The following is a 25,918-nucleotide window of genomic DNA, read 5'->3' on the forward strand; positions in this document are numbered from 1 at the left end:
GGCAGAGGTGTTGGATTAGTTGATCTTTGAAGGTTTCTTCCAGCAGATCACAGTCTATGGATCTGTGATTATAGGTTTTCAGGCTTGAAGCCTGAGTGCTGAATGTTTCACCAGCATGAGACACAAACTGTCTGAAAGCAGCACAGAGTCTCAAACTGGACTTTCAAAATCTCTTAAAATGCTCTTGAAATAAGTCTCTGAGTGTGCTGAGGCTCATTACACCCTCTTCAACCTGCTCTTAAGAGGATAGAGATTTGGAGTGTGGCTTGCCCTAAAGGCTCTCCCCCAGACAATTTGGATACTGTGCTCCTGGTAATACTGAATGGTGTGCCATAAACGGGCTATTTTCTATTTTGCACACACCCGGTCATCAATGGCTTCCTGCTTGGGAACTGTGGTATTCACACACTTCAGCAGCAGCAAAGATATGTAAACACATTTACTCCCTTTAAGTCAAGGCCAGAAGAATGTTGGCCCATCCCAACTAACAACATAATAATTTGCTCACTAGCACAGGCCCAGCTCATGCACTGAGGAGTTTTCTGGAGCAGCCCAGACTGGTGGCTGCATCCCAAGGAAGCTCCGTGACGCTGGAGTTGACTGAAGTAATGGCTAATTGCAAAGCCATTGCTGTTCTCTTCTTTCCTCTGCTCTGTCATGTGCTTGAGGGATGATGGCCATTTTGGCCAAAGTTTATTCCAATATAGTGTTTATTTCCCAAAGTAACCATTGGGTTGCCAGTTCCATTTCGTAATGGAAAGACAAGCAGAAATGACACTGAAACCCACCATCGCGATCTGCTTGGGCAAAGCCCTGTTATTTCATAATCAGCTCTGATGCTTTTGGCCCAGCTGTTTGGGAATCAGTTCTCATCATCTTAAGAAGCCAAATTTCTGGTTTTTTCTTGGTTCTGTCAGTGCTCCTGCAGTACTGTTATGATGTCTGGCTCCAGTGACGCTTGCAGTGAATTTGTATTGCTGACTGCTCAGGATGGAGCAGTCATACCCAAGCTTAAACAGAGGCTTCAGTGGAGTACATCACCATGCCTTTGGCTGACACCACAGAGTGGCAGTTCTGTGCCTGCTGCATGGCAGTCTTGCTTTGTATTGGAGTCAATATTTTTGTACCTTCATGTGTATACGTGCCAGCAGGTACCACTTTACAGGCACTTCAGTATCAGTGCTCACCCCTCAAGATTTCTAAAGTGCTCCAGAATAAGCACCAAATAGCTGAGAATATGGGCAGTGAAACCAGACTCTGAGTGCTTATTAGTTGATCTGCTGATTGATTTTTAGTGCATTTTGAGGGAACGTGTGGATTTTTTTACAAGAGGCAACTTGGTATTGCAGCTCCAGTCTCAGTGGCCTTAGAGGACTTCTGCGCACATTTTACAATGGGTCTTTGAAGGCAGTGACTCATAAGTGGGTTTGGCCTGACTCCATGGAAAAGTGATTTTGATCCCTTCCAACAAAGGGCACCACAGCCAGTCTGTGTCAGCCAGCACACGCTCCTTTCTCCTTCTGTGTGTTCATATATCCTGTGAACCCATGACAAATCTGAGCATGTGTGTGGCGGTGTTTTTCTTTTCTAAGCTAAAAAATGTAGTAGCGATGGTCCAAGTCAAGCCAAACCTAAGCACTTAGATACTTCGGGAGCGTTCCCATTATAACAGATAGGAAAACTTCCATTGCACAGAATAGATTTTGCGAATACACGTGAAAAACAACTAATAGAAAGCTCATTAGAATATACTCATTAATTCTTGAGTTAAATTAACAAGGTTAAATATAATTTAGTGAGTTTCTCAGAGTAGGTCTGCCCGATTCATTAACAGGAGTTTAAAACAAACACTCTGATAACCACATTTCTTAAGAGCTGGATCAAAAATGCTTTGGCAGAAGGTCAGCCCTGGATCTGTGATATTTTGGGCTACCCCGTGCTCATGGGACCACTTTCAGTGTTTAACATGCAGTGAATAAATAAGCACTCTGGATCTCTTTTTTTTTTTTCTTTGTTTTTTTCTTCCCCTGAGTGTGAAAGGCTCTGAGAAATGGTATTGGCAGCAGGAACACCTTGTGCAGATCAGAAGGAAAACTGCTCTTCTGACTTGAGCTGACTCTTGCTAATTATATGGCTGGAGATGGACTTTAGGGAAGCTGCCCCCGGGCATTGTCCTGGACAATCCCCACCAAATTAGGGCCGGTCAGGCCAAATGCAAAGAGAGTGGTGATTACTGAGATTATTTTCTTTTCAAACATGCTCCTTAGCTCTACTTTGCTGGGTGTTGGTTTTCAAAAGGGCCTTATAATAAATGTGGGCCATCTATATATAGCCCAACTTTTGTTCGTTTGCACAGTTCAGAAAGCCTACTGTTTGAGGTTAGCCTTGAGTAAACTTGTGCCATTTACTTTGGAGCATTTCAAAGGGAACAAAAACACAAATCATGATGAGGCTAATAAGAAGTTTGGGTGTTTAGTTTAAATGTGTACACAGCAATCATTGTAGAGGAAGTCCTTCTCTTTGGGAGTACATTATTATTAAGCAGCATTGCTGTTTGCCTGGTTTTGTCTGGTCCGCAATTTGCATTCACTTGATGGATTGCCAGGGTCGGAGGTGCACTACTTGGGAAACACTGAAGTGCCGTCTCAGCAAACTCTTAAGAGGAAAGGAACACTAATACAAGCATTTGCCCAAACTCCTTGAGTCTTCTTAGGCTTCCTTAGGCTGTGCTAGATCAATATGACAGTTTGCTAAGAAGCTTTGGACATGCATTCACAAACTCTCTCTCTATTGGCTTTCTTGGCATGTTATTCAGAAGGTAGTTGCTAGTGAAACATGTCTGCTACCAGTACAGAAGATTTATACATGCATTTTCTTCTCCTGCTAAGTGATTTATTTACTAGCAATAATGCCTTGCAGAGCTGCTTGGTCCAGTTTGCAAGACTCATTATGTCGACCCTCAACAATCTATAGATGAATGGGATCACTATCGTGCTCTCCCTCTCTCTGGTTTCCCTCCCCCTCTTGCCTTTTCCCTTTCTTAAACAGTGGTCACATGGTTCCAATCCTCTTGTTCAGTGGAGGTGATCCAAAGCTTCCATTTCTTTTCCATACTATGCACAGAGGTAAGTTTTCTTATGCCACCTGTCTCAGAGCAATAAGGGATTTGCTGACCTGCTTGCCTTAACTGTAGTAATTTGCTTTCTGACTTGCAAATGGATAACCTTATATGGGTGACAAGTTATATGGCTTATTTCCTGTGATCTACAATCCCTGCAAAATAGAGCGAAAATGTAATTTTGTGGAAGTTTTTAATGGCAAACACTTTGTACTGGTCTTTATTCACAGAGCACTCAAATCTCTTGTTCTTGGGCCACCAGAATCTCATGCTGGTGCTTTTCAGTCTTTCCACTCATTGACTGGTTTTAATTCCTGCCTCTCCTGAGCACTTGATGAGATTTGGCTCTTTTGCTTCCCACTGGTGAAGGATGGGAAATTGGTTGCTCCAATAGCTCTCACTGTTGATCCCTCTGCTGAGGAGATGATGCAAAGGTGAAAGGTGACCAGATTTTTCATGTTTTTATCTGTGAAGCACTAGTAGTGCTCCTTGTGTCATGTACAGGAGCAATGGAGGCAGTCTGGGCCCGTACGCACCAGGTGTTCACCTTCCCCTCAAAGCCCTGTGGCCCCACATGCCAGGGAGACGCTGGCCCAGCTGTGGCAGGGCAGAATTCCCAGCAGCTGCCCTGGCTGTGAGCAGTGGGACCTCTCCATTCACCATGGAAGGTGGTGGGAAGTGCAGTTCAAGATTTGGGTCTTCCCATCCTTTTGGGGAGTGGGATCTTTCCACTTGACATGAGTCTTTCTTTAGTGAGCTCCCCAGCACTTTTGGCACTATCTCCTTCCCCAAATGCCTCAACAGATACATGATTCCTTGGACATGTGATGTAAAAATGTTCCAGGGCATCTTAAACTGTTCCACATTCTGTTAGCCCTGCCAATTTCTAAGCACACCTTGAATAAATTCATAGTTGGTGGTTGTGGCGTATGTACCTTGGCTACCGTGGGTGGATAAAAAAAAGTTTTATACCCCCGAGGAGCAGCAAAAGTGTGAGTGAGCTCCATGCAGCAAAGGGAGTGAAAAAGTTGGATTAAATCATGTCTGTCTGCCTGTGGTTGAACTAGCAATGAGGCATTTTCAATCAGAGGTCAGGGCTGTGGTCACATTTGTGCTCCGGTTTTTGCTTGCCGTAATTTTCCCTCATACCAGATTCTCTGTGAAACACCAGAAGAACCGAGACACTCTGTGTCTGACCTTTTGGGGCAGGATTTTTCAGACAGTCCTGTTTCAATTGAACTCGCTGCCAGAGCATGCAGGAAGGAAGCGACATGTGTTAGTCATACGCCCTGGTGTGTGTTTAGCATCCAATTTGTGTACAGTCCAGGAATAACCCGGCATAATTCTGCAAAGCTGGACTCACGCTTGGATGTTTTGATGTTTGGGCTAGGAGGGGATTTCTTCATACATGAAACAGGCTTTTGGTGCTCGGGCAGGATCAATACCTACCCCAGGGAGCTCAGGCAATGAAAATATTTTGGTAAAAGACAGCAGAGCTCATCCTGCACACAGGCGTGCTGTGCGAGCGTATTTCAAAGCTGAAGTTTGCCTGCCCTTACCCACCCAAGCCCATCAGGTGGGCACCCTGCCCTGGCTTCATGGGCACATCACACCCCAGGAGAGCTGCTGTGTGCCAGCCTGGGGGAGCTGATGTGTGCCACAAAGGGCAGGTTGTGAGAAGGGTGGGAAGAGCCTGAAGCAAGCTTGCCTTGCTCACGCAGCCTTTGGAAACAGCGCTGGGGGCAGCCACGCCAGGCTTGACATCTTGAAACAACACTAATTAAAAGTAACTTTTTAATCCTTGAGGGAAGAGAAACTAGAAGTGACAGTCTCCTGGCTACAGCCCTTCAGTTTTAATCCCAGTTTTGACTTTTTGCCGGGGATCAACAAGCCACAGAGAACAAAAACATATTTTAAAAGTTCATTTCAAGGCAGACGAATGTTAATCATGAGGGTGGGATTTTGGGATTTTTGGTTAGGGTTTTCTGTGTGTTTTGGGATGGGGTGTTTTTTCCCGTTTTTTTTCTTGGTGTGTAGTTTCTTGGGTTTTTGTAGTTTTTGGTTTTGTTGGAATTTTTTGTTTGTTTTGGGAAATTTTGTTTGTTTGTTTATTTTGGGTTTTTTTGACTGCTGTTGGTCTGAAGGACCTGGAACAGCCTCACTTTCAATGGGTATCATTCTGCTCCTTTATCTAGGACAATATTTCTGCTCTTTGTCATTGACAGTCATACATTTTGTCTGGCTATTTTTGGGACATCAGGCTGCTGTGCATATTGGCCAGGACTTTGTTTCTCATGAGCATGATGCTGGGATGGTCTGTGTGAATTATCTTTGACTGTGGTGCTGTTTGATGGGAGGAACTGGGGTGAGGCAGTATTTGGATCCATGTGTTTGTTGTCCTTGAAAATGTGTTCTGAAGCCAAGCTGTAAGGAGAGTGATCCAAGAGAGGCTGGAGATGCTGTTTCTCTTCTTGCTGCAAAATCCCACACTGTTTTCCTTCTGACGCATCGTGCTAGTCTCAGTACATTTTTGTCCCTCACAAGGCCTTGGCCCATTAGTAACTGGAAACACTTCAGCAGACCTGCTCTTCTCTGCTACCTGTTACAGCAGCAAGCCCAGGATTTCCAAATAATCCACTGATCCAAAAATGTGTGTGTGCAGTACTGCAATTAACATTCCTTCTGAGTGCCTTGTATTAAGCATCTCTGTATGTGTCTTGAAGGAAACCTCTGAGAGATTGTCTTTTATGGAGGAGTTATAAGAGATTTCTTATGGCTGAGTTCACCTATAGAAAATACAGAATTGTAAGTCTATGTAGTTCAAGAAAGAAACTGAATTAGCCAGACCCAGACAAGAATAAGTTAACAGTACTCACTAAGGAGCCTTGAGTGGAATTAGAAAAGAGAAAAATGGCATGCTGATAAAAACAAAAGCTTAAAAACTTGAAAACCTTCCTTCCCCCATCCCCATCTAATCAGTCCAGGACAGAGCTGGAGCAGGGGTGGGAGGGAATGCGGGATTTACTGGATGTCGGTGGTGTATCTCCTCCTTCCCTTCTTTATTTGACCCTCTTTTAGAGGAATGTTTAGCAAAGCTGTTTATTTTGCATAAACCCGAGTAATAATGTGGCCCTGGGTGACAGGACCTGAATGAAGATGACAGCAGTTTGATTTAACGATTAGCCACCTGACCCGATAGCACCTCTGGAATCTCAACTGCAGAATAAATTCCCATTCTTCCCACATGGGCTGCATGTTAATCACGGGAAGAAAAGCAAAGGGTGGTTGCAATAGGGCCATTGTTCCTGGAGGCGAAGGCTTGAAAAGAAATTGCCCGTTCCTGCCTGCTTTGTGCTGGCTTCACGCTGAGTCTTGGACACTCAAGTTTCTTTTACTGTTTCTGTATCCCCCCTCCGCCAAAATACTGGTTTCCAGTGGGGTAGATTCAGTTGAGTTCATTCAGCGAGGGACTTGCCTTCCCCCTGAATTATCACTATGTAGTTTCTAGTATTTGTTTCAGCTGAAAATCAGTGCTCGCAGCACAGGAGTCTATTTGCAGAGTTAGCGGAGCAAGTTGCTAAGGAATCCCTGCTTTTTCCAAGCGCTCCCCAAAGCAGCTTAGCAAAGTGGTAGGGCTTTGTTTTGAGGGAAACCAATTTGGGGAAAATCTTGCTGTGCTTTTTGTTTCCTCCCTCCCCTCCCCCTGCCCTCCAAACTCTTTCAAAGCCCTCGCATTAAGCACAGCTGCAGTGGTACAGCCCTCGCCTTAGCGGGCTAATATTCACTTACAGTTCAGCCTTCCAGCTTGGTAGCACTGGGAGAGATGTGGCAAAGGGGAATTAAAAAATGATTGCAAAGTCAATGGTTTAAAGAGTAATTACAGAGTCATTAAAGGTTATTACAGGGAAATGTTCAGCTGAGCAGCGATTAGCATTCCTGATACCTCAGGTTCACCATGGTTTGAGGACACAAGTGAGACGAGTTGTTGAGGTCTCTGCTGCGAGGGGATGGAAGTGGCAGTGAGCCCTGCAGCTCCTCTGGGGCTGGCAGGCTGCTGCCTTGGCTGGGCACTCAGTGCTGGCCTCCTGCCTCCCCCAGGGCCGCTGGCTCAGCCAGCAGCTGCACCAAACCAATCTTACCAGCTCCAAACTACACACGGCCGTGCTCTGCCCAGAGCAACACTCACTCAAGTTGGCTTGTGGCTGCAGATTCCAGCCAACCATTCAGACCCGCCTCAGTCCTGTTCTGATTCCTTCCTGTGCAAAACCCTTCAGGTGCATCAGGATTCAGCTCTCACTCAACATGGGGCTTAGAGGGTTGTAAGCTGCCATTTATACCTGCAAGTAATTTTGGAGGTTAAAACTCCCAGCAGGCAAATGCTTAAAGCCAGCACTTGAACATTGCCCTTGCATGCTCACTGCAATGTACTCCTGTGGCTGTGTCACCTCAGTGCCCAGAGCTGCTGGAGTCTGGGATGCTGTCCCTGACATGGATGGGCCTTGCTCTGCCCCTTTGGGAAGCTGCAAAAGCCTGGTGTCCCTCCGTACTGTAATTGTGAAAGTCCTGAGGTGCAAGCAAGAGCAAACATCTTTTGCATGTTTGCATTTGTTCATATGCAGTGAAAAAAACCTACAAATCAAAGTCAGGTCTGTTGGGTCAGTGTGAGAAGAGTGAAACACTGGCCAAAGTTCCTGTTGTTTTAATGCAGGGAAGGCCAAGTCACTATTTAAACAGATAAAACACATAAGTAAAATAAAACTAAGTATTAATGGCAGCATTTGCAAATTATAAATATTTAGGTTTAAAGCAGGTACCATTCTCCCTCCTCAGATGCTTGGCTTCTGGTTTGTGCTGCTGTTTGGATTTTCTTTTAAGCCTTGAAAAGAGCATTAATATGTTGCCAGGAAATATTATTTCCAAGGTAAATTAAAAAAAAAAGAAATGGGCAGAGGATCCCAGCTGGAGCCCTGGGATATGCAAAGGCAGACCCTGCTGGAACCCAGCATCAGAGCAGGAATGTGCTTGTGCTTGAAGGAGAGCAATGGATGAGTGCATCCAAAGTGGGTCTCTGGGGCAGTGAGGAAGACTCAGACTTTCTTCTCAGGTAACATAAAATGGGATTTGTTTTCAAGGTTAAAAAGAAATGTATTTTTAAAAAAATCAGGGATGATAAAAAAACTGTTTTCCCCTCTGAGGGGAAAAAGCAGTTAGTTTGCTTACCAAGCGACACCTCAGGAGGAAAACACTGCCGCCCTTTCACCGCAGCACTGCCTGTGTGTCTCCCTGGGATGGAGAGACAAGGCACGTCCTGCCAGCCTCCCCAGGGACCACAGCCCATCCAAGGAGGGAGCCTGCCCTCTGAGCCTGTCTGGACAGCTGGTATTCATTTATGTTGTACAAGTAAGCCTCTCACTGCAAATAGCTTTTGCAGATCTGTAAGATGTCGGAGCGGCGCAGGAGGAGGCCTCACTTCCAACTGCACGGGGCTCACACCAGGCCCTGTGTTCCCCCTGTTGGACCCATCCTAGTCTGCTGCCAGTGGGAGGATTTCCACACTGTCGTGACCAAAGCTCATCCAAACACATTCAGTTAATTCAGTTGCTTTAATTATGCTTGTAGACTGCTTCTACCATGTCTTTGTAATATCCTGTGACATCTGAGATGGGGAGTGGTGAAGGCAAGAGCTAGTATCCTGGCCTTTTGAGGCCCAGCAGCAGCAGAAAGATAGCCAGGTGTTCCAGATGGAGTGTGGTGCATGATAACTCCTCTGCATCTGAGCTAGTGGCACATCTGAGGCCATCAGCTCTGCCAAAATATCAGGGATTGAAGTGTAACCTCTTGCTGATGCAGAAGAGCCAGCTCCCAGACCAAAAACTGGAGGGAGTTGGGGATTACAAGTGGCTACCCTTAACACGGAAAATAGCAAAAGGGAAGGATCCCCAGTTGCTGCAGGCATTTGGAAATATACCTCACCTGTTTTTTTCCCCCATTGATGGAAATACTGGCAGCTGTAGATTAGTTCAGATGTTTAGCTGCAAAAAAGACAGGAGGTAAGGAAGACCTGACTCAAGCAGGCATTGCCATTAATGCCAGGCTGGTAACTTCCCAGCCTCCCTGCTGCTTCCACGTGCTGCCAGGCTGTGTCAGAAAAGGGTATCCATGAAACTTAGCTCAGGAGCAGCAGCATAGGTCGAGGTCAAGGTCTGTCTCCCTCTTGACTCCAGCTTCAGAGAGGCAGGAGCACTCAGTTGCAGTGCAGGTGTGGAAGCAGCTTCCTGGTGGTGTTCTCACAGCCTCGCAAATGCTGCAGTTCAAGGACCAGCTGATTTCCAGGTGGCATCACAGGATTTTTCTTCCATGAATTTGTAGTCGTTTTCTGAAATGATACGTCCTTTTAGTGTGAGCACCATCCTACAGCAGTGCCACAGATAGGCTTTGAACTGTGCAAGGGAATGCGTTTGATCATCGTCAGCTGCATCCTGTCTGTGTTACCTGGTGGCTCGCAGGTCTTCCGTGGAAAGAGACTGTGAACTAGCAACCTGTAGTGCTGTCTTCATCCCAGCCACAACCTGCTGAACTTCCTCAGTTGCCTGGGGTTTTTCCCTGACTGATGAGCACAGGTTTGCTCACTCTCTGCATTGAGCCTCATTGCAGAGGCAGAGCTTTGCAATGATCTCCTCTGAGAATCCAGAATATATTGTCTTCTCTGTTGGCAGCTAATGGCATGGAGTCCTATATTCATAGTGATCCAATGTACAGCTTCGTGGTGGGAGTCCTTTCTGCATGCTTTATCCATTTTGTTTGTATTTTGGTTGCAGGGGACTTGCAGTCCTTCCCTCAAACTCATCCTCCAAGGAGCAGTATGTTTTACCTTAGGAACAAGATGCAAACACAGAGTCATGTTCCCTGCGTAGTCAGTAATGCTGGTGACGCTCAGAGCACTCTGAGAAATGCCTGGGGCTGTACAGAGCTGCTTTGTGCAGACCTGAGACCTGCTGGCTGTCCACTTCTTTGAAAATATTATGCATGCGTGACGGTGCATGGGGAAAGTGAAGGAGTTGGAGGAAGGGCAGGAACCAGGTATTTTTGGGCAGGGGCTCGCCACATTTCTGCCAGCTCAGCCCTGACCTTCTCTTTCTCTTGCCTTTTCCTGCCTTGTCTACCTGGGAGCAGCAGTGGGGCTGGGAATGCAGACAGGCGCCAGTGGGAATCTGCAGCCCCTCTGAGTTGAACCCACCCAGGCTCTGAGCACGGGTCTCCATGGGTGAGTGATCAGTGCCTTAAACAATCGCACTGCGCTCTGCCGCCATCTCATTACCAGCACAAAACACTGTGTAATAATAGATATTGCAGAATAGCTCATTCTCCTGGAGGATTTGATCCAAACCTCAATGAAGTTGGTGGAAAGACTCCCATTGATTTCAATAGACTTTATGTCAGGCTGTTAGTGTGCTGTTGTCTGCTTTGCCGTTAACTGCAATACACTTTTCCCAAACTTTTTCATTTAAAAGATCTCAATTTTTTAAATTATTTACTTGAATCAAGGAAATGCCATCCTTTTCAGAGCAACTGTTCCTCTGTCTTTTATTGTGGTGGTGATTGCCAGGAAGATAGCATTGTTTTTGAATATCACCTAGTTTAGCTGTAGTAATGACAACTGATAGTTACTTGCATTTTTTTATGTTCCAGTAAGTGAAGGTGTGCAGGAGTTTATCCTAACATCATACCATTTCAGGAGCTTGGCAAAACATTTTGTTTGCTTCCTCCTCTGAAAGCACACATGAGGGCTGATGTATACACTACAAACACTGTTCTCCTGTGCTTTCAGTCCTTGTGGCTGCAGTCTCATTAACATTGCTGCGTGTGAAAGACTCCTAAGACTCTTTTTGTAAACTGAAGGTTTTCTCATCTGATATTTTCATGAGTATCAGGAAAATACTTCGATAAAAACTGGTTGAGGAACAGTGGAAGTTGTTATAATTTGTATTGCATCTTTTAAAAAATTTAATGCTTTAAAATTCTTATTGTCCCTTGGGATCCCATCACTACACACTACTCTAGGAAAAAGTGCTTGTGTCTGGCTAACACAATCATGTCCCTTGAAATAAACCATTTTCTTTAGGAAACTAAAATTTAAAAGTAGATGATGTTCCTTTGCTGGTTCTTGGTTTGACCCTGGTGAGCAGGAGGATGTGAAAATACCGTGCCTTAGTGAGGACTTTGGCTCAAGGATCAAAATGCAGGGAGTGAGCCTCAAAAGTGCTGAGGCAAACACAACCTTGACGGTCATGGAGAAGGTATTGGGAGGAATGGTGCACATCTGGTAGGGAGAATGCTTTGGGGTACCTGAGAGTGGTGGAGGTGTGCCTTAGAGCAGTGACAATGTCCCTAGGGGATAGAAAAGGGGTTTGATGGGGAGCCTGATGGATGTTGGTACCCTCAGAGCTGGGAAAACCCCTGGGGAAGGAGCTGGAGAGGTGCCCAGGGATGGAAAAGGGGCAATAGGGGCCTATTGTTATCATGTTTAGGGAGACATTATTGTTATCATGTTTAGAGAGGCCGTAAATTAAGCAAAAGGAAAATATTGAGAGAAGGACATTCAGAACTGCCCCAGAGGAAGATGCCTGAGAGAGAACACCCAGTGGGTGACTTACCCAGCCAGGTGCCATCAGTGCAGGTTGTGCAGCTGCTGAGCACAGCCCTGTCCCAAACCCAGAATTTCATGAGCTGTCAAAAACAGAGGAAGAAAGTACCAGGAGGGAAGGTTGCACTGCCCCTGTTACCAGCTGGGCCAAGGAGGAGGGGATATCAGCCCAAGAAGAAATCCTCTTTGATCCCTGCACTGGAGCTTATCCCAGCTCAACAGGGAATATTGGGCTGTGTATAAACTTCAAATTACAGGCATTCTTGCACACAACTACAGATGTACCTGGGTGGTGGTTTCTGTCTGCTGGGCAGCCAAGCCTGGGGGACAAGCTGCCCTGAGCACCGCTCTCAGCCTGACATGCCAAGTCCAAGAAAAACAACACACTTTGCAGCCAAGAAAGAGACAGCTAAATTTGTCTTCAAACTACAAAGATTTGGAGCAGGATCTGTGCAAGGGGAAGCTGGTTCGTCACGGTTCAGGTGATTATTCAAAACGCATGAAATTTGCGTGGAATTTCGTTAATCTGCCTTTATAGGAAAATTCCTTTCCCATTTCCTGAGGGCAGGCCTATATTGTTGAAGGCAGCATTCTTCAGCAGGGGGATATCATTTATTATAAAGGATCATGGGTCAAAGTATCTTAACCCAGATCAAGGGCAAGGTCTGTGGGGACTGCCTGGAGCCTTTCATGATAACTCACAATAAAGAGCCAATTACAGAGCGAGCGGCTGACACCAAACCCACGCCGTGGCTGCAGACAGTGAATGCACCTACTTGGGTTGTGCATGTTGGGAAGAGAGAAATTACTGTAGGTTCAAATTCCTGAGCTGGGTGACCATGGCTACCTGACTAATTATGCCTTTTGAGGGAGAGATCCATATTGCTTAACACTCGCTATATTTTTCTCAGTAGTTTAACCTTGATATCTTTCCTGGGATTAGAGAGTGATGAAAGGTTGAATTATTTGTCTCTGAACTCCCACCGCGAGCAGTCTTACTGCATCTGTTCAGGTTCCTGGTTTCTCAATATAGGTGTTGCATGCGATGCTCTGAGGGTGTAAGACACCAAGATTGTATCACTCTAAACTACTTTTATTTGCTTGGGATACATTTTACTATTTGAAAGAGTCAGCAGTTCCAGGAAAAAAGAATAGACACGTGAATGCCATGTAATTGAAAGAAAATTTAAAAATTAAGGGGTTTGCATACATATGCACAGATTTCTGTCCAGTCTTTTTTAAAGCCATTTGCAGGCAATGGTATTGTTGTTATGAATTCTTATAAAACTAAGGCAGTCTTTTTTCTCCTGTTCTGCTGCTGGGCAGAGCTCAGAAGGGAAACCTCTGAAAGGTCATTAAATACGAAGGCACATCTCTGGCTCAGGACCCAAGATGGGAAATTGCCTTGGGGGGAGGACTTTAGAGCATGATGGGTAGGCATCTTCTGGCCCTCTCTCATCTTACTGCTGGAGATGGGGCACCATGAGCTTTGTCTGACCTGCTGGAGCTGCTTTGAGGTCCTTGGGCACTGCAGGGAATTGCGGCTTCTGGTCAGGAGGTTGGGAGGAGGAAGAGGAGGAGGAGGAGACTGAATGTACCATCCACTTCTAAGCAGTAAAATCTGCTTATTGTGCTGTTTTGAAAAGTCAAACAAAACTTGTAGAGAGCTGTGTTTCATTCCAGTTTTGTGCATACACTTTGGCATGTCCAGCTGTGTGGCCAAGGCAGGTGTTTTTGGGTGCAGCCCTGGTGCACAGAGCGCTCTGCAGGGGAGTGAGGGCTGTGGGAGGGTAGAGGTGTGTGGGATGTCTAACGCTGCTCTCAGTGCCAGGCTGTGCTAGGAGGTACTGCAGCCTCTCCCTATGTCATTAAGGCATATCTTTGCCACAGACAGTTATTGGAAAAGGCTTTTTGCAAGGCTGAACTGTAAGCAATAAAACTTGCATTCTGATACAGGCATAGTGCACTTAGGTAATAAAAATAGCCTTGGTGTCAAAAGGTTTCAGTAAATGTGGCTGAAGATATTAGCAGTCACTGCATTCGCCTTGCATTTCTCTGTAGACCCGGGATGAGGTGAGGCGATAAAAATGGTCATTTTGTTTCCACTGGGAGCCAGAGTCACAGAAGGTTTACTCTAGGATGGGAAGGGATCAGTCCTGATGTTTCTCAAGGCAGATCATCTCTCTGCTCTTCTGCCTCCTTGGCAGCTCAAATATGCTTCCAGCTATGATGGTTTAATGTAGAGTGTCCCAGTTTGGGCAGCAGAACTGTCTTTTCCTCTTGACCCAGGGTGGAAGGCTGGAGCACAGGAGAGTGCCCGACATGGGTGGATGGAGACCTGGCCCTGCCTCTCTCACCACCTCTGCATGACTGGGGTGTGTTGTGTCACTTGAAAGTTCAGGCTGTGAAAAGAGGGATAGCTGTGCTGTGATGGAGATAAGGATATGCACCATCACTTTCCTGAATTGAGAGCTGTTTTCCAAAGTCTGAATCTGCCATCCAGTCAGAGCTGGAGCTCCCTTAAGTCAGTGAAACTGTTTGCAGACTATGGTATTACAGGACATAAGCAAATGTGGCAACACTTGACTTACAAAGAACAAATTAATGGTTTCTTAGCACCATAATGGTTTCTTAGACACTGATAAAAAAAAAAAAAAAAAAAAAAAAAAAAAAAAAAAACAACAAAAAAACATATAATAGCTGAAGGTGAACAACAATTAATTTCCCTTATTTGCCCAGCTGCTAACAGATTTCTTTCATGTGATCACACAGTCATTTGAATCAGAGGAAAATGTATTAACCAGTTTGCCTCCATTTCCCAGTTGTATGTCAACCACATGGTATTTGCCAGGGGAGGTGATAGGAATACCTGGAATTTGGATTATACTCGAGAAGTCCCTTCTTGGCTGGGAGCTGTGGTTGCAACAGCTTAATAATATTAATTACCACGTGTATGTACTATCAAAGCTGTGTTTGGCAACTCTTTTGGGCTATGGATGTGGTTTGCCCTGATACTAGATGAGATAAAGAAAAGAGAAGATGAGAGAAAAATGGATTCTGAGAAATAGAGAAAACGCAGCAATCTGGAAAATTGCTGCACCCACAAACACACTTGCTGGCCAGCCAAGTAACTGAAAATCTCATAGGGGTGAGTGTGAATAATTAAACATAGCCATAGTGATTTGTGGCCATTGGTGTTCAATTAGCAGTTTAGCAATAGCTTGTCATCCCTTTCCTTCACATCACAGCTTCCCTTGCTCTATTTCTTACACCTCTTCTTTTCTTCACTAAGTGAAAGTTTCAGGATAAGTACCACCTGATTCCTGGAGAAATGGAATAGGGCTCTGTGAACTCACCAGTGTGGTTAGGTCTGCCATGACCTCCACCAGTTGTGGCTTTGACAACTCGAGTGATGCCAACACGAGTTTATCTTGGTGCTTTCTTTCCTTCCTCCTCCTCAGCAGCCCCAGCGATGTTTCAAGGTGCTGGTGCCTACCTGGCACTGTTGTTCCCTGAGGAACAAAAGCACTCTTCTTGCAGTGTGGTTTCTTTGGCTCCACAGTCCCTGACCCAGATCCCTTTTCCTTTTGAGCACACACAGGCTGTTTGTTTGCAAGTGAAGAGTTGTGAAATCAGGGTTGGTGCTGGGAAAATGCTCATTTAGCTGTTCAAAGGCATCTGCTGCTGCAGCTTTGCCGCTCAAGATGCTCCCAAGCAGCAGGTACCCTGTGTGAGGGATGTATTCATACTGATACCGTATTTGTGGGGCTGAAGGAAGTATTCCTCGGATTGGGAGCTGGGAAACTGAGCGCTGCAAGAGCGCTGACCGCTGCCAGCAAGGTTGCATGGGTGACATGACACATGAAGACATGAGTGCAGAGATTAAGGCACTACAGCTTCCTCAGCTGTCAGTGCAGCCTCATTCACATGCATTAGAAATTCACTTATAATTTTCAAGAGGATAAGTGGAAAAGTTCCTCTGAAACGACTCTCAACAAGAGCGTCGCCAGCTCACAGGAGCGCTCATGTAGGCCATGTTTGAGTTATCAAACCCAACAGCTAGAGGCAAATGTCAGCTTATCATAACTGCTCTGTAAACAGAAATCATCACGTAAGCTTTTGTCTCAGCCATCACATGCAGGTGACAGCCCAGGAAGCCTATTAGCAAATGCCAACACACCCACCACACCGGGCGGGTTACGTGCCTGGGTTAAACACCGTGAGGGGAGCACGGAGCCTCAGCAAGGGAACAGCAATGAGTCACCTCAAGTCAGAGAAGTGCTAAGTGATTTTCTCATGGGAAAAACTGAGAGCTAGCATCACTGGGATTGAAAACGTCTTCTTCTTCTTCTTCTTCTTTTTCTTTTTTTCCCTTTTAAAGTTTCTTATTGAAAATACCACGCCGGATAAAAGCGGGGCACAGAAAAAGGGTGCATATACCCGTACCACTCTGGATGGGTGTATTACAGACTGAATTTTTCCAGTGGGAAGATAAATTATAGAAGTAACCTGAGCCAAATGAATACCAGAGCTGGGAGTAAAATTGCAAGAATTACAGTACATACTTCAAAGTAAAGTGCTTGTACTAAAAGCCTGATAGCAGAACCTGTTTCAAAGTTAGAAGTGTGTTGTCAGTAAAACACAGTGTTCACAGATGTTTTGATCTGCCACTACTGCATTTCTGAAAAACTTAATATACCCATTTTTGCTGTTACCCCAGTTTGTGGGCCCGGTTCACAAGTGGTTGTGTAGATCCCATCCTGAAATGCCCCAAGGGGCTCCAGGCAGTGGGTCAAAGCACATATGAGAGTCTTCTCCTGTCAGGATGTCTGTCTGTTTTTCCTGAAGGCACTGAAAATGAGAGAAAAGTTCAGTATGATGCTATAGCCATTGTGCAGTGGCTTTTCAACTCAAAGCCTGTGCTAGTGTTGCTTTCAGCAGATGATGAATGAATAAATTAAGCCCTAAATGATATCTGAAGCTGTTTGCCATAGGAAGTTCCCCATCTTGCAGATCTCTCCAGGTATCTTGAAGTTATCAGCACACATCAGCCGGGCTCTGAATTGAAAATGGGGAAGCAACTCTGTTTTCTGTTCGCTGATAGAGAGGCATGCTACAGAATCACCTAGCTTCTAAGTGTAATGAGGTCTTTTATGCATGGCGAATTTGCTATCAGTGATAAATAGAGTAAAAAAACAAAAAAGAAGAAAAGGGCAATACGTTAACCACAAATTATTAAACCCATCCAAATTTATGCAAAACATGAGGTTCCAGAGATCTGGCTCACATTTTTAAGTGTTTGCTTTTTGTGTATCCTTTAAGATTAGTTATTTTTTAATAAGAGAGACTCTCCAAAATTGATTGTGGGCTGAGGTGGTTGTGGTAATCATTAGGTTTTTTCAGTGCAAATGTATTTTGGTTAACTGTAGCTTAGCCTAAGACTCTGTTTTAGGCCCCCACATTGTCACTCCTAACCCAAGCGAAAGGAGTTTGCACAGGTTGCCTTAAATAATAAACTGCACATAAATGAAGCAGCACAGTTTTGTGGTTTGATCTGGCCAAAGTAATCTGCTTCACTTCCCAAAGTTATGGGATAGATTGACTGGCTGAATTAATATGAGGAGTGATACAGGATATTTGAACTCTTGTCTGTTATTTCATTCTGCTTTTTCCCAGCAGTAAAATGGATTTGTTCTGAAACCTGGAAAAGAAAGAAATAAACTTGGCAGATGTAGCCAGTTTATGATTTATTCTGAGTTTGTAGCCTGATCCAAAAGCCACTGAAGTCTACAGAAATCTTTTGGGGGATTTCAAAAGGAATCTCATCAGACTCTTGATTAATATGCTGGAGAATTGGGGGGCACACGTTTGGGGCCAAGGGAGTCTTGCAGATCTAATCCCTTTTTTTCCAGGGTTTGCATTCTCTTGGTGTACATCCTTTCATGCAAGTCTCTCGGTGTTCCCTGAACCATATGTATTTGGATTAAAAGGTAATATGAGAAGTGCTAAGAAAAGCTGGAGCCAATTCCCATTTTATTGCAGGAAGGCCTTGAAATTATGTGAGGAGGGACAGTGTGTCTGACATCTGGGGCTGTGGGAATGTACTGAGTGGCTGCAGTGGACATGGGGGTTCCTTGTCAGTCCTGTTTCCCTTGTGTCCAAACTCCTGTGCTGTGTGCCAACTGAGAACATTTGTGGGTGGAAAGGAAACGGGGGACGAAGGAGGAGAGGTTTGGATCGTGTGATCTCCCAGCACGAGCCCCACTGCAGGCAGGCAGCTCATCTCGGGCTGGGGGTGGAACAGGGCAGCTCCCAAAGTCCTGTGCTCTGGTGAGCTTTGGATCTCAGTTTCATGAGGCAGTGTAAGTGTGTGTGACCTTAATCAAGCTGATTAACCTTGCTGAAGCATCTGGAAATGGAGACGAGAAATAATTGCAGTAGAATGTAGCATGCGGCATCTTTTAACTTTGCAGTTATTTGCAGTCTTTTCTGGATGGGAAAATTTCCAGATTTTTGTGGGATGGGAAAGGCCACTATGTATGGAAACTAAACAGGCTTTGCATCTTGATTTATTCCCAGTCTTACTATTGTGTGACAGGATCAGTTATCTCTCAAGGGGTGGTATTAATTAATATTTACAAAACACTTGCAGTACTTGGGGGAAAAACGCATCACAGAACTGTGTTTTTACTTGAGCTATTTATTAGATGGCACCCTAGGTGTGAAAACCCCTCCTTTTAACCATGACCAGGTTTGAGAGTACATTGTGAGCTTTCAAACTGCTTTTGGAAGAGCTTGTCTTTTAAAATCTTATTATATTTTCCTTTTTTTTTTTCCTCCCCTAAAGTGGGAGGGAATCACAGATGATCTTTCACATGATTCTTCCAACACCCAGTCATTCATCAGCAGAGACTTAAAGATAATAAACTTTTTGTTTCAGGCAATTACTTAATCTCGACAAACTCCTGTGTTAAGCAGGGCTATTAACTGAGCAGGCTATAAATCAGCGTGTTGCCAGGTGGGTGAGTCTCCTGAACTGCAATCACTCTTAAGGACCTTCCAGAGACCCCTTACAGTCTTAAGCACCCTCATTACACAAGCAGCATGCTAACAACCAGCACTTTGCATGAGCTGCCCAGAGAATCTGCTGCAAACTGTGCTGGGACCATTTTTAATACCAGTCGGAAAATTTTCATACGAAGGCAGGATGATACATGGGAGTTATTAGCCTGCACCAAAACCACAGCTGGGTAAAACAGATAACTTCCTCACCCCTCTCCTCATCAGACCTTCTGCTTAGTTAAGAGCAGCAGGCTGCCTTATGCCTGGTTAAAAGCCATTTCATGCAGTATCCTCTCAGTTTTTATCAGCTAGGACTGCTTTGGGGACTGGTGTCCTGAAGCATGAAAGCTCCCAAAACTCTTCTTTGAAGGCTGCCTAGATGTTTATCACCCGGGTATAAGTGCTAGAAGGAAAAATACCCAGCCCTGCAATTTTATCACAACTAGTAGAGAGCAGACATCTTTTCTTCCATTTCCAGCAAGAAGTTTGGTCAAAATGCACAGCAGACACTGCAAGGGCTTTTTCCAGGCTCAATCTGTTCAATTTTACAAATTACATAAACAGACCTTTCATACGAAGGGGAAATTTTTCAAGCCATTGCCTATAGGAACAGTTTGATTTCAGTTTGTTTTAATGCCTGGAGGAGCATATGCATAAAGAAAGCAAACTGACTCCTGTGGTTTGGATTAGAGAGGCTCGAAATGCCAGTGCTGAATTTGAAGCACAGCCTTGTCCTGAAAGATTGAGCAAGTCTTTGTGGCGTGAGGCAGTACAGGTGTCCCCACCAGGGCAGCAGGCAGCCCTGCAGTGGCAGAGACCATTCAGGTAGGTCTGTGCTCAGGGCGGGCTGGCATGCCCTTTCTTGTTGGCATTGGCACCTGAGCTTTCACAGGATTTAGGCATCTGCTTGGGAGTTTCTCTTCTGCAAGACAGCTTTCCAGCTCCTGCAAGTTGTGTTGGCTGGTTGAGCAGACAGCTCGTAGCGTGCTACCTGATGGATTGGGGGAAGTGTATTTAGTTAGCAATGGCCAGTCAGCCCCACTGCTCCATACATGTTGAAGCAGCTGTGCCTAGCAGGACCTGCAAGCTGGGCTGTGAGCATCAGCTGCTGATGAGGGGTATGTTATCTTTCATTGAGACGTACTCCTCAGTCCAGTCAGCCCTGCAGTCACAGAAAACATCCTGGCCACCATGACAGAGTGTGCTGGGGACAAGTGGCCAAGGGAGGTCAGGGCTAATGCTTGCAGTGGCAGCCTAGGCTGGAAGTGGCTGCTGAACAGCAGCCTAAGGGTTTTTGCTTTTTCTTCACCATTGATCTCATAGAAAACTGGTTCAGGGAGCTGATCCAGCCTAAACCCGTGCAATAAAATTTTAGGTGATTAGTTTTCAACTGGATGAACTCCCTGAGCTGGCTCAGTGTGCGATTGAGTGAGTGCCAGTGGCACCTCAGGGGAGGGGTGTGAATGCATGAAAGGGGGCGTGAAAGCTAAAAGACATCTCCATCTGTAGATCTGCTCCTAGAAATGTGCCTTGGGATGAAACTCCTCAATAAGGTTTTATTTGCATGAGTGGATGGTGCATGGTCAGGGCTCTGCTAGATTTGCTGCCCAGATGAGTGTTGTCCAGAAGGTGCTGGGTGATAGCTGATGTGCTCTCCCTCCATCTTCATTTACTGCCTTGCCCTTTGGTACTCCACCAGTCTTGTGGTTTCCAGTCTGAAGTTGCTCAACTTCCCTGTCCATCACATCTCACCAGAAGAAATCCTGGGCTTGGTCAGGTCGGATACAGCTGAGGGCAGCAGTGTTGTCTGGTGCTCTTGCTGCCTCCTGGTCATAAATGCCAGTTAGTGCTTTCTCCCATAACGCCTCGATCTAATGGCAATATACAATTTAGCCTTGTATTATAGGTGACCTGAAGCATTTGCACTTCAGGGAGCCAAGGAAAACTCCTTTGGAAGTTTGGAAGGAAAACTGCTCAGATGTAAACTCAAGCTCCAGGAACACCTGAGCAATACTGAGCTACATGCTCAGGTAACTATGGACTCAGGCTTTAGTTCTCTGCTCCCCAGAGTCACTGTTGCAGGAGGCAGGACTGCTGTCAGGGCCATGTTTGCACAGGCATCAAATGCATTCCTCTCTCCTCTGGATACCCAGAAAAAGAAACCTGTTGAGCACTTTGGGGAGACTCACAGCCAGTGTTGGGGACCGTGAGAGAAAGGCAGGGGGTATTGGGGAGCTGAGGTTCACACACTCCCGTTACACTAGCTGGCTTGAAGTGAGGTGGGTTCCATGGTGAAATGAGCTTTACTATGAAACAGGCAAGGTTTGTCATCCATTGGCCTGGTCCCAGAGAAGTTAGGAGAAAATCTCTTTGCCTACTTATTTTCGAAGTTGCTACATCAGCTGGAGGCTCAGGCAGTTGCTGAATCCAAGTGGCTCCCCAGGGAGCAGGATGATAACAACTTGTGGAAAATGTCTCTCCTTACCAGTTTTCATAGAAGTTTTTGACAAACGGATTTTTCTCTTCCTGCCCGTCCAGGCAGGCACAAGCTGAACCACCATCTGGTCTGCCCCACCTCCCTGCCCGCCCCTCGCGTGCCGGGATTTCTTCCTTCCTGCTTGGGATTTTTCTTCTTTTTTTTCTTTTTCTTTTTCTTCTTTCCATTCTCCAGCAGCAGCTGTTGGGAGAACAAGCCCCAAGATCCATCTGGTCCTTCGAGCTTATCAGGCTGTGTCTTTTCCCAACAAAGCAGCAGTGGCCGTGCTTTTATACAAGAGTTACATCATATAACAGCAACTTGCCTGAAAAGCAAACTGCCTTTTATTTGCTTGTGCTGCCTTTCTCCCTTTAGAATTGCAGCCACAGCCGAACCACAATGTAGCCTCAGATCTGAGTCAGTCTAGAGGGCTGCTTTTCTCTTTCTCTGTTTCTGTTCTTTCTTTTTTTTCCCCTTTTATTTTCTTTCCCTCCTCGACTTTCTGGAAGAATTGGCACAGCCCTGTGTTATTAGGACATAAGCTAGCTTGTTCTAGTGGAATTTCCTGTCTGATTTTAATTTCCCCCTCTTTTTTTTTTTTTCTCTCCTCAAAGTGAGACAGAAAAGCTTTTTAATTGCACTGCCGTAGGTTGGCCTTTCGGGATATTATTATTCTTATTAAGTACTTCCTGTTGGGAGGTGGCACATGAGTAGAAATAACAAGGATCTCAGTGCAGTCAGGGCTTGTGGCCTCTTTGTTTGTTAATAACTGTCAGATTGGCAGCATCCTCAAAACACATCTTGGCCTGACAGCCTGGCAATTAAGTGATTTTCAAGACTCTCGGCATTTGCAGCTCACCTGTGGAATTAATAAGCTGCATTAGGCCTTTCCTTTTTGGTTTCTTTTCTGCCATTCAGTGATCATATCACCTTACCCAGCTAATACAAAGCTAGCACTAGTGGGAAAGTCTCACTCTGGAAATGCTCAGCATGGATGTAGAAACTCCTGATCAGGTATGGTGGGGTAGACTGGTACATCCCAGGTGGGATTGGCATCCTGCTGCTTCTCCAGCAGCAATGTGTGAGTGGAGCGGGCTTCCTTTGCAATGGAAATGTGCAGTGCTGCTGTTTCAGATTTCATTGTGTTGCAAAGAATTCAGTGCTTATTTAGCAGAGAAAGGCAATTTTGATTTCTTTTTAATTTTCCAGGAAGCAAAATGCGCAGCAGTCCTTTCAAATCTTTTTCAGCAGATATTGTTGAAATAAAGTCAAGGCATTTCAACTTCATAACTTCCATATTCTCGCAGTCTAAAATATAATAGATCTTAAACCATCTTAATCTTTTCTGTGCTGCTTCTTATAGAGGCTGCAGCTACCTGTAAAACATTAACTGATGAAAAAGTGTTCTGCCCTAAAGCTTCTCCCAGCTCCAACTATTTGGGATTGAAGAAGGTGGCTGGTGGCAGCAAGGCTGATCAAGGGACTTTTCTAATTACTGCTCTTCGAAAAGCCATCAGAGATTTGGTGTTTGGGCACCCCACTGCGGGACTTCCTTGTGCTTGTGGGGTTCCTCCCAGCCACAGGAGAGCTCTGCTTTCATCTTATTTACTCTTCCCAGAGGTATAAAAAAATAATGGGTAGTCCCCCTAAGGCTGCCACTTATCAGTAACCTGAAGACCCCAGGAATTCTTGCAGAATAATAGTTAATGCATTGCCTTCATGCACAAATGCTAATCTGAATGCTTGAAAATACTTCTTTAGACCTGAATATATTCATCCCCCACACTATTTTGAAATTTTCGAAAGTTTTGGGTACAATCTGTTTTGCACAACCAAATCCAGGACTTCTCATGTCAGCAGGCTTCAGAAAATTCATTTTCTCACCAAGAAGTGAAATGCCCCATTTTTGGTCACACAAGAAGGATGCTGCAAATCCAGCTGCTGCATGGCAGCATGTTGAAGACATTCCTGGAGTCTTCCTGTCCCTTCCAGCAGCAGCTGTCCCTGCTCCTTTGGTGGATGAGGCAGGAAAGCCCCTCATGATGAGTTTCAGAGATGTAGATAGCAATGAAGGAATTTCAGGGTTTGATTTTTTAACAACAGTTCTGTGTTCTTGTGGAAAATGTCAGTGAACTCTTCAATTTTTAATCTAAATTTTCCAGTAGCGAGAAAGGCCATTTTTAGCCTCACTGTAATTGTTCCGTCTCTTTTGCCCAGGAAAAGATGGACAGTTTTAATGCCCTTACCAAAGGTCAGGCAGTGCATGGGAGAGAGCTGAGCGGAGCTGCCAGGAGCTTCAGGATGGGTTAGACATCAAGCTGAACAAGAATATCCTACTTCCATTAGGGCCTGAGTTCATTTAAGTGCGCTGTCTTCTTCTTGGGGGTGGGGAGGAAATTTATGGGCAAATTTCTTCAGTGTTGCCTCGAGTCGGCCACGGGGCTGCGGGGGGAGCTCGCAGATCTAATCTCGCCCCATCCCAGCTGCAAGAGCCAGCTCGCTCGGCAGCCTCCTGCCTGCCTGCCTGCCTGCCCGCCCTGCTGGCGGACACAGCCCGCAGCCAGCAGAGCCCTGAGTGTGCCTGCCGTGTGCCAGCAGGGCCTGGGTGCTAGGCAGGGCTGGGTAAGCCTCAGCATCTTCAAATGAAATTTTTTTTTCTTCCACCTGAGCTGAAGCAATAGAATAAATTTTGTAAGAGGATAAGCTCCTCTAGGCCATCCCCAAGAGGATGGATGGTTGTTGTGATAGGGATGATGGAGAGGGGTACCCTGCCATTTGCAGTGTCTGAGGGAGATGTTTGCTATCTTTCATGGATTTCATAATGGCATTTTTTATGCAGGTAGCCCCGGGAATGGGCTTTATTCTGTGTCAAGTAAGTGTCCACATGTACATGTGAAGTCTGTGTCCCTGCAGGGAGCTGGGCAGGGAGCCCAGTGGCCCCTGGGTCTGTCTGTGGTGGTGAGGCGCATGCAGGGGCTCCAGCAGTACTGCAGTGGAGAGACAGATCTTATCCTCTGCTTCTCACTGCACCCCAACTTCTCTTGAGTGTGAAGTCACACTGACTCTGTCCTGCAGGTGCTTTGAGATGTCAGTACAATAATGCTTTTCAAGGCATTATTTTTTGTGATTTTATAGCTACAGGGCAGTGTGTTTTAGTATTTCCTGTTTACTTTTCACATATCTGCATCCCAGCAAGGCCCCTTCTCCTTCCAACTCTCCTACAGGGCATTTGCCATTACTTGAGCTGTTTGCCCAAGAGAAGTTAGTTGTGTGATCTTTATTTCTTATCTGGATGGGATGCTGTACCCAACCCACCATTAAACTAAGCATGTTGTCTTCCAACATCCTGACATGCATTATCTGAAAAACATAGTTTTGTAAATCAGGCTACCAGCATCTTTCTCCATTAGTTATATTATAAGAAGGGAAAACTTGTTTTGCATCCCTTTGGGTGGCAGCAGCTGGCTGGATGTATTTCAAAATGGTCTGTAGTGCCTGGGGCAGGAAAGAGGTCTCCCCAGGTGAGCTGATGGGGGCCTGCCTCCTGCTTCTCCTTGCTATAATGTTCCCAGTGGGCCAAAATGAATATTTCCTATTACTCTTCTTGTGTAGTTCCTCTTTTATTTTTGTCAAAGCCATTGAGCAGGTAATAAAACAACAGAATAATTAACCAGTGATAATTGAAGTGTGCCGTACGAAAACCAAACTAAATGCTAACAAGCCAAACAAAAGGAAAGTAGGCATGGTGCAGCCCTGTTTATAGGGCTGTCTGCTGGAATCATTATAGACGTTGATATAATAATACTGAGCACTTAATTACCACATCATTTTTAAAGAGCTATATAAACATTAACCAAACCTCTGAGGTAGGGAGGTATTATTATGTTCATTTTAAAGAAGGGAAATTCTGACAAAGCAAGGTTAGTCAGTAATTTAGTGTTGTGAAGACAGGCAGCTGATGGGGCAGGAATAGGGGTTGCAGCTCCTTCCACAATTTTGGAGACAGAAAAACAGAGCTGCTGAAGCACCTGTTTTTTGTGAAATGCATAGTGCTGCTATTTAGAGAAGGGGCACACTTACCCAGACACCTCTCTATGCTTAGAAAATTCTCAGATTGGTGTAATTGGCCATTGCATAAGTATCCCTTTTTGAAGGAGGCATATGGTGTATTTTGCAAAGTAGCTAAACAACATTAAAGTCAATCTCTCAAAGGGGCACTAAGAGGCAGTCACTGCAGCCTTGTGTGTCTGTTCCTGCTCTTTCCTATATTGATCTGAGTGGTGGTTCTGGGAATGCCTGTCCCTGCAAAGCCCTGAACATTCTGCATGGTGGTATATGACTTCATCCGAGGAGAATCCCACGGACGCATCAGCGTGATCTGCTCTGTCATGTTTCTGTGACCCAGTTTTCCCTGTTCTTTGTCTCAGACCTTCCCTGACCCCAGGCCTATTATCCCTTCCAATAATTCACCCAGACCATTATTAATGGTGCATTAACTTTGGCTGCGCTTTCAGTGAAGATGTTTTTCTTGTGCTCATTCATTCGCTCAGCTCACTTAAACAGCTAGATCATTATTCTGGGGACGTCACACAAACACAAAAACATCTCCCTTGCCGAC

General features: G+C 45.3%; 1 protein-coding gene across 1 annotated transcript in view; it reads left to right on the forward strand.

The window, feature by feature from the left end:
• The window catches only part of GLI2 (GLI family zinc finger 2), a 187,633-nt gene that overhangs the window by 89,676 nt on the left and 72,039 nt on the right, over positions 1-25,918 (forward strand). The gene's annotated exons all lie outside the window — the stretch shown is intronic.

This window comes from Melospiza georgiana, chromosome 7 (genome assembly GCF_028018845.1).
Source record: "Melospiza georgiana isolate bMelGeo1 chromosome 7, bMelGeo1.pri, whole genome shotgun sequence".
NCBI classification, from domain to species: domain Eukaryota; kingdom Metazoa; phylum Chordata; class Aves; order Passeriformes; family Passerellidae; genus Melospiza; species Melospiza georgiana.